The sequence below is a fragment of the Nycticebus coucang genome, chromosome 4, assembly GCF_027406575.1.
Source record: "Nycticebus coucang isolate mNycCou1 chromosome 4, mNycCou1.pri, whole genome shotgun sequence".
NCBI classification, from domain to species: Eukaryota; Metazoa; Chordata; class Mammalia; order Primates; family Lorisidae; genus Nycticebus; species Nycticebus coucang.
The window spans coordinates 114821074-114834873 of record NC_069783.1 but is presented as its reverse complement, the minus strand read 5'-3'; the positions used below and the strand labels follow the sequence as shown (position 1 = coordinate 114834873).

The following is a 13800-nucleotide window of genomic DNA, read 5'->3' as shown; positions in this document are numbered from 1 at the left end:
AAAGGTGGTAGGTTCAAACCCAGCCCCGGCCAAAAAAAAGAAGTGAGATAAAGATCCAGTTGCATTCTTTTGCCTGTGGGTGTCCAATTGTCCCAGCATCACTTGTCAAAAGGCTGTTCTTTTCCCTAACTGTCTTGGCTTTCTGGTCAAAAGTCAGTTGATGTCAGGCATGGTGTCTGACACCTATAATTCCAGCAACTCAGGAGGCTAAGGTGGGATCATTAAAGGCCAGGAGTTCATGACCAGCCTCTTTCTGGTCTCTCAGAAAAAATGAACCAGGCACATTGTGCCTATAGTCCCAGCTATATGGAAGGGAAAGGAAGGAAGATCTCTTGAGCCCACGAGTCCAAGATTGCAGTGAGCTATAATTGTACCACTGTACTCTAGCCTGGATGATAGAGATTCTGTCTAAATTATAAAAGGTTCTCATTGTTTGGCTCACAGAAGTAGCTATTATGGGAGTTCTTCCAAAAATTTATGGGACCAACCACATATTTACTGGTATATTAAAGTTGTAAATTAGATATTTCAGGAAGTGCCCTGAGCCCTTTGGATGTAAAGTCATTGTAGTGCCGTCTATGTTGGACCTTTATGTGTTTGGCATTTAAGAGGCAGTTGTTTCAATATCTATGTTGGGATTATTTGTTGCCAGTGTTTGGCCAGGGCCAGGTTTGAACCCACCACCTCTGGTATATGGGACCGGCGCCCTACTCCTTGAGCCACAGGTGCTGCCCTATGTTGGGATTATTTGATCACAAGTACAGAAAGAGTGCCTGGGGGGGTTTATCTTTTTTTTTTTTTAATTGAGACAGTCTCATTTTGTCATACTTGGTAGAGTGCTGTGGCGTCAAGCTCACAGCAACCTCAAACTCTTGGGCTCAAGTGATTCTCTTGCCTCAGCCTCCCAAGTATCTGGGACTATAGGCGCCCATCACAACGCCCAGCTATTTTTTGTTGTTGTTTAGCAGGCCCAGGCCGGGTTCAACCAGCCCCAGAGCATGTGGCTGGTGCCCTAACCACTGAGTTATGGGACGCCCCTTTATCTTTCTTTTGAATCTGGAAATAGTCCCAAAATGGAGCCACTTAAGAATGTCACTGGGGGGTGGCGCCTGTGGCTCAGTCTGTAGGGCGCCGGCCCCATATACCAAGGGTGGCGGGTTCAAACCCAGCCCCGGCCAAACTGCAACCAAAAAAATAATAGCCGGGCGTTGTGGCGGGCGCCTGTAGTCCCAGCTACTCGGGAGGCTAAGGCAAGAGAATCGCTTAAGCCCAGGAGTTGGAGGTTGCTGTGAGCTGTATGAGGCCACGGCACTCTACTGAGGGCCATAAAGTGAGACTCTGTCTCTACAAAAAAAAAAAAGAATGTCACTGGGGGCTTGGCGCCTGTGCCTCAAGCGGCTAAGGCACCAGCCACATACACCTGAGCTGACGGTTCAAATCCAGCTTGGACCTGACAAACAACAATGACAGCTGCAACCAAAAATAGCCAGGCGTTGTGGCAGGCGCCTGTAGTTCTAGCTACTTGGGAGGCGGAGGCAGTAGAATCGCTTGAGCCCAGGAGTTGGAGATTACTGTGAGCTGTGATGCCACAGCACTCTACCCAGGGCGACAGCTTGAGGCTCTGTCTCAAAAAAAAAAAAAAGAATGTCACTGGGAACAGCACTCCTTTTATCCTGTTCACTCTGCTTTGTATGTGACTCATTCTCATGGTGTCAAGATGGCTCCTATATCTCTAGGTGTGGCAGGAAGACAAAAGGGAGAGCAAGAGGCTGAAGGATATAGCAGTTGAGTACTGTCTGGAAATAATCCTCCCCAGAAATCCTGCCCAGAGACTTACCCCTCTGTCTTGTAGGCCTCTAGTTATAAAGGAGTCTAGAAAAGGAGACTTTTTGTTTTTTTTGGTAGAGATAGAGTCTCACTTTACCACCCTTGGTAGAGTGCCATGATGTCACAGGACTCACAGCAATCTCCAGCTCTTGGGTTTTCGCGATTCTCCTGCCTCAGCCTCCCGAGCAGCTGGGACTACAGGCTATTTTTTGGTTGCAGTTCAGCTGGGGCTGGGTTTGAACCCGCCCCCCTTAGTATATGGGGCCGGTGCCCTACTCACTGAGCCACAGGCCCCACCCAGAAAGGGAGACATTTTAACTGGAAATGTTGCCGCCACCTTCATTATTTGTGTTATTAAGGACAAAGAGAAGACTATATAGGAGCAGAACTACGTCTACATTTTTATTAAAACTGGAGCTTTACAATGTTACTGAGTAACCAGAGTATTTGCATTTCAGTTTTATGGCCAAACATATAATTTTAATGTGTGAGCTAAATACTCTTAGCATCTATTTACTGAAGACCTATATTCTGGACTAATATGAGTATGAATAGTTTACATACTCAAAAGTGTGTATATGTAAAATCTTACTCCATAAATAACAGTTAAACACCATGTGACAAGTCCTGTAGAATTCTAAGACAGCATCCTGGAAGTCTCAGATAGTGCCAAAGAACATAGCAAAAGGAGCAGCATTTTGAAGCCAAGAGTATTATCATTGGATCATTTGTGTGGTTTGTTTGTTTGAGTCGAAATATCACTGTTGCCCTAACTAGAACGCAGTGACCTCATCATAACTCCCACCAACCTTCTGGGTTCAAGCGAGATCCTCCTGCCTCAGCCTCCCCAGTAGCCAGGACTATAAGAGCTCAGAACCACACCCAGCTAATTGTACTATTTTTAGTAGAGACTCTTGCTCAGTTGGTCTCAAACTGAGGATCCTGTGCTCCAGGAATCCTCCCACCTCAAGGGTCCCCTCAAGGGATCCATCCCAGAGTGCAAAGATTACAGGTGTGAGTCACCACATCTTTCTGGGCTAGAACTTCTAGCCCAGAACAGATTCAGAGATGTACCAAAAAAGAAAGAAGGAATGAAATGTGCAGTGATTCATCTCAAGATTAAAGTTTTGGGGGTTTTTTGTTTTGTTTTGTTTTAATTCAGCGAACTTTATTGATGTTACATGACAAGGTGGGGCTCCCTAGGCCCCTCCCATTCTTTAGGAGGTCTGGTGTGGAAACTGTGTCAAGGTGAGATTCTCAGTGAGGTGGGGGACTGAGTAGGCACGGGCACCCAAGCAGCTAAGGGCCTTTCTCTTCCTCTCGTGCTCTGGCTGGGGCTTGTGGTCTGGGGGTTCTTACTCCTTGGAGGCCATGTGGGCCATAAGATCCACCACCCTGTTGCTGTAGGCAAATTTATTATCATACCAGGCAATGAGTTTGACAAAGTGGTCATTGAGGGCAATGCCAGCCCCAGCATCAAAGGTGGAAGAATGGTGTCACTATTGAAGTCAGAGGAGACGACCTGGTGCTCAGTGTAACCCAGGATGCCCTTGAGGGGACCCTCTGATGCCTGCTTCACCACTTTCTTGATATCATCGTATTTGGCAGCCTTCTCCAGATGGTAGGTGAGATCCATGACCGACACATTGGCAGTGGGGACATGGAAGGCCATGCCAGTGAGCTTCCCATTCAGCTCAGGGTTGACCTTGCCCACAGCCTTGGCTGCACCAGTTGAGGCAGGGATGATGTTCTGGAGAGCCCCGCAACCATCATGCCACAACTTCCCAGAGGGGCCATCCACAGTCTTCTGGGTGGCAGTGATGGCATGGACAGTGGTCATGAGTCCCTCCATGATATCAAAGTTGTCATGGATGACCTTAGCCAAGGGGGCTAAGCAGTTGGTGGTGCAAGAGGCATTGCTGACAATGCTGAGGCTGTTTTCATATTTCTTGTGGTTCACACCCATCACAAATAAGGGGGCATCAGCAGGAAGGGCAGAGATGATGACCCTTTTGGCACCCCCCTGTAGGTAAGCCCCAGTCTTCTCCATGGTGGTGAAGATGCCAATGGACTCCACAACATACTCAGCGCCTGCCTCACCCCATTTGATTTTGGTGGAATCTCACTCCTGGAAGATGGTTATGGGATTTCCATTGATGGCAAACTTCCCATTCTCAGCCTTGACTGTGCCATGGAATTTGCTGTGGGTGGAATCATACTGGAACATGTAGACCATGTAGTTGAGGTCAATGAAGGGGATAATTGATGGCGACAATATCCACTTTGCCAGAGATAAAAGCAGCCCTGGTGATCAGGCACCAATACAATCAAAGTCATTTATTCCCACCTTCACTTTCACCAGGGTGCCTCAGGGATGCAGCTGGCGCTGCACTAGAAGAAGCAGTTGTCTGACAAACAGGAGAACCAGAGAGCCTAAAGCTTTGTTTTTAACAAATTTGTCCAGGTGAGGTGGCTTGGGCCTGTAATCCTAGATCTCTGGAGGCCAAGGCAGGTAGATTGCTTGAGCTCAGGAGTTTGAGACCAGCCTGAGCAAAAGCGTGACCTATTCTTTACTAAAAATAGAAAAAGTTAGCCCACCGTTGTGGTGGGGACCTGTAGTCCTAGCTACTTGGCAGACTAAATGAGGCAGAAGGATCACTTGAGCCCAAGAGTTTGAGATTGCTGTGAGCTATGATTCCATCGCACTCTCCCCAGGCCAATAGAGTGAAACCCTGTCTCAAAAACAAACAAACAAACAAAACAAAACACAAATTGTGTGTGTGTGTTATTGCGAATGGAAAATCAGCTTACTCTGGACCCTGTTTCATTAGTGTCAATAGGGGGCGCACAGGCCTAAGGAGTTGGACCCCTGACTTTTGAAATATTTCCTTTTTAGACTCTATAATGGTAAATATTTTGTTCTGATTTGGTGTTTTTGGGGTTTTTTTGTTTTGTTTTGTTTTTTTGGTTTTTGGCCGGGGCTGGGTTTAAACCCGCCACCTCCAGCATATGGGACCGGCGCCCTACTCCTTGAGCCACAGGCGCCGCCCTGTTTTGTTTTTTTGGGACAAGTTCTCACTATGTCACCCTGGGTAGAGTGCTGTGGCGTCACAGCTCACAGCAACCTCAAACTCTCAGCCTTAAGCTATTCTCTTGCCTCAGCCTCCCAAGTAACTGGGACTATAGGTGCCCACCACAACAACTGGCTATTTTTTTGTTGCAGTTGTTATCGTTGTTTAGCAGGCCTAGGCTGGGTTAGAACCTGCCAGCCTTGGTGTACATGGCCCGAGCCCTACCCATTGAGCTATGGGCACAGCCCTGATTTGTTTTTTAATATACATGAGAAAACAATTTCCAAATGATTTAGAATAAACTATACATGAAGTATGTTATTGATTTAGAATAAACTATACAGTAAGTATAGCTTAGGCTAGGCAAGGTGGCTCACACCTATAATCCTAGCACTTTGGGAGGCTGAGGAGAGAGGATCACTTGAGCTTATGAGTTAGAGACCAGCTTGAACAAGAGCAAGGCTTCATCTCTACTAAAAATAGAAAAATGTAAAAATAAATAAATAAATAAAAGAGAAATATTAGCCTGGCAGGCTCCTGTAGTCCCAGCTACTCAGGGGTGGGGGAGGCTGAAGCAAGAGGATCGCTTGAACCCAAGAGTTTGAGGTTGCTATGAGCTACGATAACATGGAACTCTAACCTGGGCAACAGAATGAGATCCCGTCTGAAAAAAAAAATGCAGTTTAATTAAAATGTAATGCTGACATTAGAAAAGATTATTATAGGGATACAATTTTTTTTTTTTTTTTAGACAGAGACTCACTTTGTCACCTGGGTAGAGTGTGGTGGTGTCATAGCTCACAGCAAACCTCAAACTCCTGGGCTTAAGTGATCCTCTTGCCTCAGCCTCATGAGTACCTAGGACTATAGGTGCCTGCCACACAACACCCAGCTAGTTTTTTAGAGGTGGGGGAGTGTCCCTCTTGCTCAGACTGGTATTGAATTTATGAGCTCAAGCAATCCACCCACGTGGGCCTCACAGAGTGCTAGGATTACAGGCATGAGCCATCGTGTCCAGCCGAGGTACAACTTTTTAGAAAAGGCAATTAAATTAAATTTAATTAATAAATTAATTTTTGAGATGAGGTCTCCAATTCCTAAGCTCAAGCAATCAGTTCAGCCTCTCAGAGTGCTAAGATTACAGGAGTGAGCCACCATACCAAGCTGGCAATTAAATTTTTAAATGTTCCTTCTTTTTGATCTGGAAATTCAACTTCAATCATTTTGAATGCTGGGGAAAACCACACACACCTGAAAATAATTCAGCCATCCTTCAATAGGGAATTAAATAAATTATAATGCATCCATAAAATTAATATGATCTAGCCACTAAAAACAATGATCTTATCTGTCCTGTCACAGAAAGATGTCTTAGGATACACCATTGATTAAAAAAAGTTGAGGGTAGTATTATAGTATAATCCCATTCTGGTTTATTTAATTGTATGTACTCCAGGAAAAACTGAGAGCATGTACACCAAACTATTAAAAATTATTATCTCGGGGCGGCGCCTGCGGCTCAGTCGGTAAGGCGCCAGTCCCATATACTGAGGATGGCAGGTTCAAACCCGGCCTCGGCTGAACTGCAACCAAAAAATAGCTGGGCGTTGTGGCGGGCGCCTGTAGTCCCAGCTACTCGGGAGGCTGAAGCAAGAGAATCGCTTAAAGCCCAGGAGTTGGAGGTTGCTGTGAGCTGTGTGAGGCCACGGCACTCTACCGAGGGCCATAAAGTGAGACTCTGTCTCTACCAAAAAAAAAAATTATTATCTTGGTGCAGAAGAGATTACAAGGGCTGTACATTCTTAGTTTTAAATCAAGTTATCTTGATAACTAGGGGGAGGGAGGAAAATAGTCTTTTTTTTTTTTTTGTGGAGACAGAGTCTCACTTTACCGCCCTCGGTAGAGTGTCATGATGTCACAGGACTCACACAACCTCCAGCTCTTGGGCTTCTGCGATTCTCCTGCCTCAGCCTCCTGAGCAGCTGGGACTACAGGCGCCCACCACAAAGCCCGGCTATTTTTTTGTTGCAGTTCGGCTGGGGCTGGGTTTGAACCCGCCACCCTTGGTATATGGGGCCGGCGCCCTACTCACTGAGCCACAGGTGCCACCCGGAAAATAGTCTTTTACAAAAAGATAGAGGCCAGGCACAGTGGCTCATTTCTGTAATCTCAGCACTTTGGGGGACCAAGTGGGAAGGATTGCTAGAGGCCAAGAATTTGAGACCAGCCTGGGCAACGTATGAAATCTTGTCTCTACCAATAAATCAATAGCTAGAAAGGTCCTTAGAGATCATTTTTAAAAAAAAGATAGAAAATCAATTTTTTTAAACTCAAATTATCCAAAACAGTATGAGAATGAGTGTCACCTTGTTCTTTTTTCTTTTTTTTTTTTTTGTAGAGACAGAGTCTCACTTTATGGCCCTCGGTAGAGTTCCATGGCCTCACACAGCTCACAGCAACCTCCAACTCCTGGGCTTAAGCGATTCTCTTGCCTCAGCCTCCCTAGTAGCTGGGACTACAGGCGCCCGCCACAACGCCCGGCAATTTTTTGGTTGCAGTTTGGCCGGGGCTGGGTTTGAACCCACCACCCTCGGTATATGGGGCCGGCGCCTTACCGACTGAGCCACAGGCGCCACCCTTGTTCTTTTTTCTTAAGCATCCTATTTATATTCATCATTTTGATATGCCTCTTATCTAGCAGTTCTCAACCTGTGGATAGGGACCCACAAGAACTGTATTAAAGGGCTGTGGCATTAGGAAGGTTGAGAACCATTGCTCTAATCACTATCATACAGGGTGGATCTAAAGTTTGTGTGCAATTTAAAATAGTCTACCATAGTAAATTGCACATGATAGGTCCACCCTGTATATATAGAAAGATTACAGGACATATATATACTTGAATAATATGTGAATTTTTTTTTTTTTTTTGTAGAGACAGAGTCTCACTGTACCACCCTCGGGTAGAGTGCTGTGGCGTCACACGGCTCACAGCAACCTCCAACTCGTGGGCTTAAGTGATTCTCTTGCCTCAGCCTCCCGAGTAGCTGGGACTACAGGTGCCCGCCACAACGCCCGGCTATTTTTTGGTTGCAGTTTGGCCGGGGCTGGGTTTGAACCCGCCACCCTCGGCATATGGGGCCGGCGCCCTACTCACTGAGCCACAGGCGCCGCCCAATATGTGAATTTTTTATTCTGCATTTTCCTTTTTTTCCATAATTATGAATAATGAAGCCCTTAATAAAAAAGTTTGGAGCGGTGTCCAGAAAGAGATGTGATACTATTACACCAAAGCCATTTGGTTTGCTTCCCTTTCATTTTTGTTTATAGACGTTTGGAAGATTGTGCCATTAGGAGAGTGTAATTTTAGAGTCACATCTGCTCTGTGTTGATGTTGAGATAAATCATCCTTCATGATTTTCCACTTTGCTTTAACTCTGTAGCTCCACTCACTACAGGTGATCTTGTAGTGTGCTAAGCAATTTACATTTTTAAATCCTATTTAACCCTTGCAGAAACCTTATATGGTAAACTCAAGGCCATCCCCTTTTCCAGATGAAGAAGCTGAGGCTACTAAAATTAAATAACTGTCCAAACTCACACACCCTTGAAGTTGGCAGAGTTGGCAATTAAACCTAAGTATGTCAAATCCAGAGCTGTCCCTTTCAGCCAAAATATTCAGTTTGCAACATTCTGGTTTTCAGTGATACACTCATGCAACAAGACTGATGGATTGCTCTCTTTGTTATACCATGCTGGCTTTGGAAAGGATGTACAGGCTCAGCGCCTGTGGTTCAAGCAGCTAAGGCGCCAGCCACATACACCTGATCTGGCAGGTTCGAATCCAGCCCAGGGCCTGCCAAACAACAATGATGGCTGCAACCAAAAAATAGCCGGGCGTTGTGGTGGGTGCCTGTAGTCCCAGCTACTTGGGAGGCAGAGGCAGGAGACTCACTTAAGCCCAGGAGTTGGAGGTTGCGTGAGCTGTGATGCCAAGGCACTCTACCCAGGGTGACAGCTTGAGGCTCTGTCTCAAAAAAAAAAAAAAAAAGAAAAAGAAAGGATGTATAAGAAATTATAAATGTGGTCTCTGCTCTCCAGAATCTTAATAAGGTGGGAAATCGGGCGGCGCCTGTGGCTCAGTGAGTAGGGCGCCGGCCCCATATACTGAGGGTGGTGGGTTCAAACCCAGTCCCGGCAGAACTGCAACAAAAAAATTGCCGGGCGTTGTGGCGGGCGCCTGTAGTCCCAGCTGCTCAGGAGGCTGAGGCAAGAGAATCGCGTAAGCCCAAGAGCTGGAGGTTGCTGTGAGCCGTGTGATGCCACGGCACTCTACTGAGGGCAGTAAAATGAGACTCTGTCTCTACAAAAAAATAAATAAATAAAAAAATAAGGTGGGAAATGTGTATAACAAAATAGACATGGAGAAACATTGCAAGGTTAACACAACTGCCCAGTGCTGTAGAAGCCCAGGGAAAGGCAGGCAGTTGTTGCTGATGTTGTTTGGAGAAGATTTAGCAAAGATGGCACTCAGACTAACTTAGCTCTGAACAAGTAAGCCAAATTGGGCAGCCTAGATCCGTAAAGGGTAGGCAAATGATCCTGGCAGGAAGGAAACCTTAAGGGAAAAATACAGGATGAAGGAAAAGCTGCATTACTAGGAGGAAATGCCCCATAGATTTGAAAGCCAGGGTGGAGATAGAACTTTCAGCTTTATTCTTTTTTTTTTTTTTTTGAGACAGAGTCTCTCTTTGTCACCATTTGTAGAGTGCTGTGGTGTCATAGCTCACAGCAACCTCAAAATAGCCGGGTGTTGTGGCAGGTGCCTGTAGACCCAGCTACTTGGGAGGCAGAGGCAAGAGAATCACTTGAGCCCAAGAGTTTGAGGTTGCTGTGAGCTGTGACACCACAGCAATCTACCTAGGGCGACAAAGTGAGACTCTGTCTCAAAAGAAAAAAACTAGAAATAAACACTGGAGAATCAGAAGGTTCTTGTGGAATTAGGAAATAGAATCAGCATTTAGGGATCAGGAAGAAGGAAGGAATCAGCAAAGAAAGAATCAGCCAGAGAAATAAGACATTGGTTATGGTTAGTAAAGCAATGGGAATCACAGGAGTTTCTTAGAGAGAGTTGTTAAATCTTTAGAAAACTTTTTTTTTTTTTTTTTTTTTTTGGTTTATTTGGCTGGGGCTGGGTTTGAGCCCGCCACCTCCGGCATATGGGACTGGCGCCCTACCCCTTGAGCCACAGGCACCACCTAAATCTTTAGAAAACTTTATGGGAGTTGAACTCATATTGCGGCAAACTCTCCTGACTCTGCATTTGTGTCTGAAAGGGCTCTAATGCTTGCTTGTCTATGTCATAAATAAAATGCCAACCTGGACATTTTAGAACCCCAGAATATGTTGCCTTACCAGACATCCCCCTTTACTGAAAGCAGGGAAAATCGGTCAGAAAGATGGTGATATTTATTCCCTTCAGTTGTTCAGGCAAATTCTTTGTCCTGAAGTTACTTTTCCACTAAAAGGAAGCCTATCACTGCCAGCAGACACTTAAGGGATGTTAAGTTATGTTACCCTTAGAGCAATTTACAAGTGTTGTGCTTTTCCCCTTGTACAAAAGACAGATCTAAGGAAAATGTCTAATGCAGCTGGGAAAGATTTTCATTCTTGGGAGGCTGCTGAACATTTAGAGATAAACCTAAGTGCAGCAAAACGTTTACGTAAGTAAACTGTTCCTCCACCAAGTTTGATTCAACACTCCTCAATGTCCACATCATTCTGTACCTGTTACGTGGCTTATCTAAAAGTTCATGGACAATTACCATCCTAGGACCTCAGTTTCTTCATATAAAATGAAGAATCAAAATGAAATAACTTCTAAAGTGCCCTCCAATTCCAAAATTGTCATTTTAGGAGATGATTCTGAGGAAGAGGAGGTCTTGTTCCCTTGGATATATCTCTCCTGTGTGTCCCAAGTTAGTTTAATGCCATATACTCACTTTGAATTTCATTAAAATTAGTAGGATCTGACTTACATCAGGTTAATGAGACTTAACCATGGAACCTATCCTCTTTTTGGTTAATTAATTTTCAAAATGAAATTAAAAAAATTTTTTTTTAAATTCCAGAGGGTGAAAAAAAAAAAAAATTCCAGAGGATGGCTCGGCGCCTGTACCACAGTGGTTACAGTGTCAGCCACATACACTGAGGCTGGCAGGTTTGTGGCTGACACTAACAGGCCAGCTAAACAACAATGACCACTGCAACAAAAATAGCGGGGCAGTGGCTCGGTGCCTGTGGCTCAAGTGGCTAAGGGGCCAGCCACATCCACCTGAGCTGACGGGTTCAAATCCAGCCCGGCCCGCCAAACAACAATGACGGCTGCAACCAAAACATAGCTGGGCATTGTGGCAGGTGCCTGTAGTCTCAGCTACTTGGGAGGCTGAGGCAGGAGAATCGCTTAAGCCCAGGAGTTGGAGGTTGCTGTGAGCTGTGATGCCATAGCAGTCTACCCACGGTAACGGCTTGAGGCTCTGTCTCAAAAAAAAAAAAAAAATAGCTGGGCATTGTGGCGGGCGCCTGTAGTCCCAGCTATTGAGGAGGCTGAGGCAACAGAATCTCTTAAGCTTTGAGGTTGCTGTGAGCTGAGACGCCACAGCACTCTACCGAGGGTGACAAAGTGAGACTCTGTCGCTACAAAAAAAAAAAAAGGCTGGGCATGGTGGCTCACGCCTGTAGTCCCAGCGCTGTGGGAGGCCAAGGCGAGCTCAGAGGTTCAAGACCAGTATGAGCAGCAGCGAGCCAGAGTAAGACCCCATCTCTACTAACAACATCAAAAACAGAGGGCACTGGGCGGTGCCTGTGGCTCAAAGGAGTAGGGCGCTGGCCCCATGTGCCGGAGGTGGTGAGTTCAAACCCAGCCCCAGTCAAAAAAAACAAAAACAAAAACAGCCAGCACTGCCAGAGGAAGAAGAAAATGAACAAAAAAGGAGTACTTCAAACAAAGAAGAATGAACAAGCAAACTGAAATTAAAAATAAAAAAAAAATTCAAAAAAAAAATTCTAGGGTGGGCGGTGCCTGTGGCTCAGTGAGTAGGGCGCGAGGGTGGCAGGTTCAAACCCAGCCCCTGCCAAACTGCAACAAAAAAATAGCCGGGCGTTGTGGCGGGCGCCTGTAGTCCTAGCTACTCGGGAGGCTGAGGCAGGAGAATCGCCTAAGCCCAGGAGTTGGAGGTTGCTGTGAGCCGTGTGATGCCACGGCACTCTACCGAGGGCAATAAAGTGAAACTCTGTCTCTACAAAAAAAATTAAAAAAAAAAAAATAAATAAATAAAAAAAATTCTAGGGTGGCGCCTGTGGCTCAACGAGTAGGGCGCTGGTCCCGTATGCTGGAGGTGGCGGGTTCAAACCCAGCCCTGGCCAAAAACCACAAAAAAAAAAAAAAAATTCCAGAGGAGGAGAAAAGTCCAATTAATGACAAATATCTCATAATAAAGATTTATTACGTTCATTTAGTTTTTCATGATTTATAAATCATTTTTACATATAATATCTTAAACTTTTTTTTTTTTGTAGAGACAGAGTCTCACTGTACCACCCTCCGGTAGAGTGCCATGACTTCATACGGCTCACAGCAACCTCTAACTCTTGGGCTTACGCGATTCTCTTGCCTCAGCCTCCCAAGCAGCTGGGACTACAGGCGCCCGCCACAACGCCCCGCTATTTTTTTGTTGCAGTTTGGCCGGGGCTGGGTTTGAATCCGCCACCCTCGGCATATGGGGCCGGCGCCCTACTCACTGAGCCACAGGCACTGCCCAATATCTTAAACTTTTTAATTAAATGAGCCGTAAGTGATGAGGTCATTGATGCATGCTTCTTGTTCAAGCCTTATCAAATATATATGTATTTTTTGTAGAGACAGAGTCTCACTTTATTTTAAGCCCTTGGTAGAGTGCTGTGGCGTCACACAGCTCACAGCAACCTCCAACTCCTGGGCTTAGGTGATTCTCTTGCCTCAGCCTCCCAAGTAGCTGAGGCTGCAGGCGCCCGCCACAACGCCTGGCTATGTTTTTGTTGCAGTTTGGTCGGGGCTGGGTTTCAACCCACCATCCCTGGTATGTGGGGCCGGCACCCTACCCACTGAGCCACAGGCACCGCCTGAGCATGCATTATGTTTTATTTTTTATTTTTATAGAGACATAGAGTCTCACTGTACCGACCTCCGGTAGAGTGCCGTGGTTTTACACGGCTCACAGCAACCTCTAACTCTTGGGCTTACGCGATTCTCTTGCCTCAGCCTCCCAAGCAGCTGGGACTACAGGCGCCCACCACAACGCCCGGCTAGTTTGGCCGGGGCTGGGTTTGAACCTGCCACCCTCGGCATATGGGGCCGGCGCCCTACTCATTTAGCCACAGGCGCCGCCCAGAGCATGCATTATTTTTATAAAAAAAGACTCTCTCAAAAAAAAAGAATACATGCATTTTAACCATTTAATTTTATTAGCTCTTAATATTTTCCCACAGGGAAGTTCCTGTCCATCCTTTCCTCATCTCATTCCCCATGCTTCTATCCTAGTAATTCCTGACCTAATTTCAGTGTTTATCACCTCTGAATTTTTTTTCAATCTGGCTAGATATTGATAGATTTTATCGACATTTTAAAAAATGTTCAGATTAATATAAGTGTACATATGATTAGGTTACATTGGTTTCATTTGGTAGGTAAAGCCTAAGTTGCACCTCTGAAATTTTTAATATTTTTCTGAATATGTATATATACTTAAACTATATATAGTATTTCTTGTATGTTTTCAAACTTTGTTTAAATGGTATCATAGGGTGATTTGTTTTACTCACTCAATATGTCTTTACATTTATTCATGTTAATATTAATTTTTAA

At 45.3% G+C, this 13800-nt stretch overlaps 1 pseudogene; it reads right to left on the bottom strand.

Moving 5' to 3' along the window:
* Positions 1–3074: 3074 nt before the first annotated feature.
* Positions 3075–4063, bottom strand: LOC128584389 (glyceraldehyde-3-phosphate dehydrogenase-like; annotated as a pseudogene).
* Positions 4064–13800: the final 9737 nt, after the last annotated feature.